Below are 6,499 nucleotides of genomic sequence, written 5' to 3' on the forward strand. Positions count from 1 at the left end.
ATTAAAAAATATAGTCCTTTAAAATCCTGATAATCTAGTCTCTCAACTGAAAACAGTTAATAAAGTCTCAAATAATCTGCTTTGGTTTCCAAGTTAGAATACACCATAAAGCAGAGTTTTTCAAACTTCAGGTTGCGACCCAGTAGTTGGTCGCAACATGTCAGGCACTGGGTCGCTCTGGTCACCACCACCGACCAGGACGTTAAAAGTTCCATCGGTGGTTCTGCCCAACTAAGGCAGGCTAGTGTCTACCTGTTTTGACAGCACGCTGCGCCCTGGAAGCAGCCAGCAGTGGGTCCGGCCTCTAGACAAGGGAGCCACGGGGCTCCGCACGCTGCCCCTGCCCTGAGCACTGGCTCCAAACTGGCAGGCAGGGGGAGAAGAGCGGCGAGAGTCACGCGCCTCCACCTAGGAGCCGACCTGCTGCTGTCTGCTTCCGGGGCGCAGCGCGGTCCACAGTACCAAGACAGGAGGGAAGCCTGCCTTCACACCCCCGCAGCACACCCCGGGAGCCACCGGAAGTAAGTCCACACCCCAATCCCCTGCCCTGAGCACCCCCAAACCTGGAACCCCTTCCTGCACCCCAAACTCCAGCCCCACCCCAGAGCCTGCACCCCTAGCCCAGAACTCTGACCCCCTCCCACACCGCAACCCCCTGCCCCAGCCGTGAGCCCCCCTAAACCCGGAGCCCCTCCTGAACCCCAAACCCCTCATCCCCAGCCCCATTCCACAGCCTGCACCCCCAGCCCAGAACCCTGACCCCCTCCTGCACCCCAACCTCCTGCCTCAGCCCAGAGCCCCCTCCGACATCCTGAACCCTTCATTCCTGGCTCCACCCCACAGCCCTCACCCCTGCACCCCAACCCTCTGCCCCAGTCCTGAGCTCCTCCTACACCCCAAACTCCTCATCCCCAGCTCCGTTGGGTGGTGGACAACAACAATTTTCTTCAACTGGGTCCCCAGAAATTTTTTTTGAAAACCACTGCCATAAAGCCATCTTTTAGAGATCCTGTTGTTGGCAGGAACACATTGTAGCTAAATTCTCTCAAATGATAATTTATTCAGTGTATTACTAATAGCCAATTATTAAATGTTATTAAAAGAAATTAATAAGTTTTGTCCATATAGTTAAATTAAGTGGAGCTTGGCAATTAGAACGGTTTTACAAAGACAGTTTACGTGCATGTAAGGTAGGTAAGTAATAACAGCTTATAGCTTTGAGACAGTTTGCTAACATGCATAAAAAGCAACACAAGACAAAGCATCTTGCTTGCCTCATTTATGGTTTATTTAATTCTGTAGTAGAGATTCAGCTAGCTAGTACAATCTTTTATCTTCACATTTTAACATGCCTACACTGAAGATTTAGCAGCACACAAGTTAAATTCTATCTGACTTTAGAATTTGCATTCTGAATTGATATTTATCACTTATCTAGTTTTATGCATGTTTAAAAGCATTCTATGATCATTAACATATATGCATGACACCTACAACATACAACTCAGCTACAATATTGTACAATACTCCTACCAGAAAAGTAGAATCCAGTATAACACACTTAACAGGACACAGCAGAGTTACAAAGAAAGTCAGCAACAGCTAGATTTTAAGGTCAGATTTACCATCAGTTTAAGTGCAAGTGAAGCCCTAAATGTGATTAAACAATTACTCTGTGCCATCATCTTGCCTCCTAATGCCAGACTGGAAGGATTAGAACCACCTGCAGTGCCACAGCCTAGCTGGGAGCTCACCTCTCACAGCGCAGGGAGGATCGGCGGGTAGCAATCGATCTATCGGGGAACGTCTAGTGAAGACGCGATAAAAATCGATCCCTGATCGCTCTGCCGTCGACTCCGGAAATCCACCGCGGCAAGAGGCGGAAGCGGAGTCGACGGTGGAACGGCAGCGGTCGACTCGCCGCCGTCCTCACAGCCAGGTAAGTCGACCTAAAATACGCAACTTCAGGTACGCTATTCACGTAGCTGAAATTGCATATCTTAGGTCGACCCCCCCTAGTGTAGACCTAGCCTTAGCCTCATTGCAGTGCCAGGACCATTACTTTCCACTTACCATGGGAGAGGAACTAGATAAGAGCCATACATCACAGGGAAATAGGAACATTCAGTACACGCTCCTCTGTACAGACAACGCACACCTCCTTACGCACACACTAACACACTACCATACATCCTCCCACGCAAACCCACCTGCCCACTCTCCCCTAAAGCAGCCCCCATCCCCCGCTCCTCTCATTCACCCAGCCCAGCCCCCATAACCCAGCCGGCACCCAGCCCACTGCACCCCCGATCCGCTTGCTCCCAATCCCATAACCGCCCTCGCCCAGCCCCCAAACCGCTAGCCCCGACTCCCCTCACCCACCCACCCTCAAACAGAGCAGGGGGCTCCCTGCGCTCGGGGCCGGGGTGCAGCCGCTCCCCAAGTCCGTACCGCACCCCCTGACAGGCCCGCCCGCCCTCGCCCCGCCCCCCTCAGGCGCAGGGAACGGGATATTCCCCCTAGTCCCCGGGCACAGCCGCCCACGCGGCGGGCACGGTTACATAACGGGAAGGGGGACCCTCCGTCCCTCACTCACCAGGCGCCCCGGCTCCTCACAACGCCGCTCACCCAGCACAGCACCAACTTCATACATTCAGCAACGTGACTGAGACACCTCCCCGCGCCGCCCATTGGCCCGGGAGGCGCCGCCTCTGCATGCGGCAGGGGGCTCCCGCCAACCCATTGGCTCCGGCAGACATCGTTCATTTTACATAAGCCTCACGTGTGACACCATGTTTCCAGAAGCCGCCACGGCCGTTTTCGGGGCAACAAACCCCCCCTCCTTCCGGAGCGACGGTCTGCCGCAGGGCCAAAAAATACTCACCCCTCCACTGGGCTCGGCAGGGTACTACCAGCCGTCCGCAACGGCTGACTAGGGCAGCGATTGCATCACGGCTAGAAGCGCAGCGAGACTTCTCTCTACCTCAAACTGTGGCTGACGTCAACGAGTGCCGAGGGCAGACGGGACGGAATCAATGCGTGCGTCACAAGGGGCGGGGCTCTGCATGGGCAGCCAGGAGGGGCGGGGCAAACGACTGCTGCTGCCCCCATCCCAACGGCTGCCTCACTAGTGGGCACCGCTCAGGACAGGACCGCCCCGGGCCCCACAGGGGCCCCCACGAGAATATTGTATTCTATAGTATTGTAACTTTTTTTTATGGAAGGGGCCCCCGAAATTGCTTTGCCCTAGGCCCCCCTGAATCCTCTGGGTGGCCCTGGCTCAGGATGGGTTTTACTTCCGGCCGACATGAGCGATCCCCAGGAAAAAACTCAGCGTTGACCCGACATTTTAATGTATGTCGGACTCTTTATCTTGAAGTAAACCAGGATTGACCTGGTAAAACGAGAGCACCTGGTCAGCCCGCTGTTCCTACCGTGGGGTAGCATATGCATGTTCGCTTACCTTGAGGTTGCTCTTTGCCAGCTTGTACTGGACCTAGCCCCAGCCTAGTTGAGACCTTTAAATCCTAGAAATGTAGACCTGGAAGGGACCTGGAGAGGGCATCTAGTCCAGCCCCCTGCAGTGAGGTGGGATCAGGTACACCATCCTAGATCATCCCTGACAAGGGTTTTCCAACCTGATCTTAAAATCATCTAATGACAGGGATTCTACAGTCTACCTTGGAAACCAATTCCACTGCTTAACTACCCTTATAGTTAGAAATATCTAACCTAAATCTCCTTTGTTTACCCTAATTACTTCTAGTCCTACCCTTCCTGGACATGGAGAACAATTGAGTGCCATTTTCTTTATAACAGCTGTTAAGATATTTGAAGACTATTATCAGGTCTGTCCCCCCCCATCTTTTCACATGATGAAATATGTCTAGGTTTTTTTTTTAATTTTCCTCATAGGTCAGATTTTCTAAACCTTTTATCATTTTTGTTGCCCTCCTCTGGACTTTCTCTAATTTGTCCATATCTTTCTTAAAGTCTGGCATACAAAACTATAGACAGTACTCCACCTGGTGCCTCACCAGTGCCACTTGCTCCCAGCTAATTTTAAAAGGGATGCTGTCCAGGTTTGTTTGGTTTTTTTTTTTGTTTTTTTGGGGGGGGGGGGTCCTAAACAGAAACAAATGAGAATACACCACTACCTTGATATAACGCGACACGATATAACACAAATTCGGATATAACGCGGTAAAGCAGGGCTCCGGGGGGGGGCGGGGCTGCGCACTCCGGTGCATCAAAGCAAGTTCAACATAACGCGGTTTCACCTATAACGCGGTAAGATTTTTTGGCTCCCGAGGACAGTGTTATATTGAGGTAGAGGTGTATTGTCCAGGTTCTATACCCTGTCCCCTTCTCCTCCCCACTTTTCCCTACACTTTTAAGTGAACTACTTTTCTTATTGGGTTGTTTAAAGCCAAAGTGGAAAAACCATTTGCCATCTCCAAATATGGGAGTTCCTCTACTGTTTTCTCACAGCAGTGTGCTAATGAAAACTGGGTTGTATTCTCCTTTCATCCCAGTTTTCCAGTGGTTATAGCAGTTTGTATCAGTACAGCAAGTTACTCCTGATAACACTGGTATTAATTAAGAGGCTACCAGGTCTATTACTCCTACAGTAGTGCACATCCCTGCTGACATAATCAATTATTCTTGTTCACAGCCAAAGAAACAACCAGCCACCATATTAGCTCCTGTCTTGCTAGAAACACCAAATAAAATGGTTGCTAAGTACAGCAGGACTAAACTGTTAGAGCAGTGGTCCTCAACACAGTGCCCGCAGGTGCCATGGCGCCCGCCGGGGCATTTATGTGCACCCGCCTAGTGCCCAGCAGGGGGAAGAAGCCGTGGCCCCACGCCTGCCAGGGACAGAGAACGCCGGGGTCCTGGCAGGCCCGGGGCTGCGGCTTCTCTCTGGCTTCTCCGGGGCTGCAGGCTGCGGGCGTCGGTCAGTTCTCTGTCCCCGGCAGGCGCGGGGCTGCGGCTTCTTAAGCCGGAGAGAAGCCGCAGCCCTGCGCCTGCTGGGGACAGAGTACTCCGGGGCTGCAGGCGCCGGCTTCTCTCCGGCTACTCTCTGCACTGCCGCCAAAAAAAAAACAAAAAACGCTCTGACTCTGCAGAATGGACGGAATGCCGCCCCGTAGCATGTGCTGTCCCAGGCATATGCTTGCTCCACTGGTGCCTGGAGCCAGCCCTGTATGTGAGTATTTTTCCTGCACTGATACTGCTGTTTTCTTGTGCTTTGCAATTTATTATTTTTTTAACATTTTGCCCCAAAATGAGTGGTTCAAATAAAAGACAACGTATGTATTATTTCAACGCAGAGTAGGAAGAATCCTATTGTTTTACTGAAAATAAAGGGAAATGTGTTTGCTTATTGTGTGGGGGTGCTGTTGCAGTGCCGAAAAAACATAATGTCAAATGCCATTTCCAAACTAATCACGGCTCTTTTGACATTAGCCATCCACTTAAATCTGAGTTGAGAAAGGTTTGATTTGAGTTGATTAATTTTCTTCTATCTGCCCAACAATCTGTTTTCACTAGACAAGTGGTAAAGTCTAAAGGTGCTACTATTGCTTCCTTTAAAATTGCTCATCTGCTCTCAAAGAAGAAAAAAACCCTTTCAAGATGGTGAATTGTTGAAGGAAGCATTTTTGACTGGTGCTGATTGCCTGTTTCAAGGATTTCCTAACAAGGGTGAGATTTTGTCGGCAATACAAGACTTGCAGTTATCGGAAAACACAGTTACGAGGAGGATACATGCAATTTCAAGCGACATGCAAACTCAGCTAAAGGATGACTTGGAAATATGTGACTGGTTTTTACTGCAATTCGATGAGTCGACAGATATATCAGATACAGCGCAGTTGGCAGTTATGGTGAGGATGGTATTTAGTGACTTCACCATAAAAGAAGAGTTACTAAAAGTATTGCCTATGAAAGGGCGAACAAAGGGTGAGGACATCTATAATTTATTCAAATCATATGCAGCATCAATTAGTATGCCACTACACAAGCTGTCTGCGATCACCACTGATGGGGCACCAGCAATGATGGGCAGTGCCAATGGATTCATTGCACTCTGTAAGAAGAATGAATCCTTTCCAAACTTTGTCTTATCATTGCATTATCCACCAAGAAGCTTTGAGCGTCAAAGTTCTTTCTTTTCAACACGTCATTGTCAAGGCTGTATCCCCACTTTGAACTTTAGGGTACAAATGTAGGGGCCTGCATGAAAACTTCTAAGCTTAACTACCAGCTTAGTTCTGGTCCGCTGCCACCATCCCAAAGCTAATTCCCTTTCCTGGGTAGCCTTGAGAGACCTTCACCAATTCCCTGGTGAATACAGATCCAAACTCCTTGGTTCTTAAATAAGGAGAAATTGACCCTTCCCCCCTCCTTCCTTTCACCAACTCCTGGTGAATACAGATCCAAACCCCCTTTGGATCTTAAAACAAGGAGAAATCAATCAGGTTCTTAAAAAGAA

The 6,499-nt window shown here is 49.9% G+C and overlaps 1 protein-coding gene across 1 annotated transcript in view; it reads right to left on the reverse strand.

Moving 5' to 3' along the window:
• The window catches only part of PER2 (period circadian regulator 2), a 78,086-nt gene extending 75,066 nt beyond the window's left edge, over positions 1–3,020 (reverse strand). The window contains exon 1 of the mRNA XM_065410241.1: positions 2,885–3,020. The gene's annotated coding sequence lies outside the window, so the exon portion shown is untranslated. The remainder of the gene's footprint in view (positions 1–2,884) is intronic.
• Positions 3,021–6,499: the final 3,479 nt, after the last annotated feature.

This window comes from Emys orbicularis, chromosome 9 (assembly GCF_028017835.1).
Source record: "Emys orbicularis isolate rEmyOrb1 chromosome 9, rEmyOrb1.hap1, whole genome shotgun sequence".
In the NCBI taxonomy this organism is placed as follows: Eukaryota; Metazoa; Chordata; order Testudines; family Emydidae; genus Emys; species Emys orbicularis.